This window comes from Penaeus monodon, chromosome 33, assembly GCF_015228065.2.
Source record: "Penaeus monodon isolate SGIC_2016 chromosome 33, NSTDA_Pmon_1, whole genome shotgun sequence".
NCBI lineage: Eukaryota > Metazoa > Arthropoda > Malacostraca > Decapoda > Penaeidae > Penaeus > Penaeus monodon.
Genome location: NC_051418.1, coordinates 33,651,640 through 33,652,588, shown reverse-complemented (window position 1 = coordinate 33,652,588; position 949 = coordinate 33,651,640).

Sequence of the window (949 nt, the reverse complement as noted above, 5' to 3'; positions counted from 1 at the left end):
TGCTAGTTCCTCAAACCTGGGTTTCACTGTACTTCGATTTTACCGGGGATATTATTTGAGTGACAGAAATACCCGTATGTATGCTGAGTTTGTTTCGTGTTGTTATTAAAGGTTTTTAGCGAAAATAGAGGAAAGTTTTCTCTCATTTGCGTAATTATGAGTTGAGCAGACCTATAATTACTAAGATAACATTTTTACGTAAGAATTCTTTAAAATGTCTTTTGTCTCTTCAGTCTTTCAATAAAACTAACTACAGCAAGATATTTTTAAAAAAATACACACAAATTCATCGTACACCCGTAGTCCCACAGCTAAAATATCCGGGAATCGACACTGAATATGATTAATCCTAGAAAAAAATTCATTCCATTATTCTCTCAACAAAATTACTTCCAGCAAGATATTTGTCAAAGCAAATAAATAGATAAATAAACATTAAAATCTATAGTACGCCCATAGTCTCCCGCGTGAAATACCCGGGAATCGCCTCTGAATATGATTAATCCCACACAAAATTCTCTTTCATTCTCGCCTCCTCTTCGTTCTGTCCTTATACCTTCTCTTCGGCATGAAAAACTTTAAATTGGAGATGCGGGTATCGATCCCCGTACCTCTCACATGCTAAGCGAGCGCCTACCACTTGAGCTACATCCCCTTATAAAGTGCTGAGTGCTTAGAGAAAGGGTCTCGCGAGGAAGCCCTTCAGTGATACCTTTTAAATGGCACCGGAAGGATCATAGAAAATGTGAGCCTCTTCGTAAACTGAATAGATTTGTATGTCTGCTGGGTAGTTTATGTGTCATTTTTTTATAAATTGGGTTTTAAATAGATTTCCATTATTTTTTATATATATTTCTTACGCTTAAATTAAGGTCATGAAAACTCATTTTAATAATCTAATGTTGTATTCTTATGTTAAACTTTGATGATCATATCAATTCGATCTTTA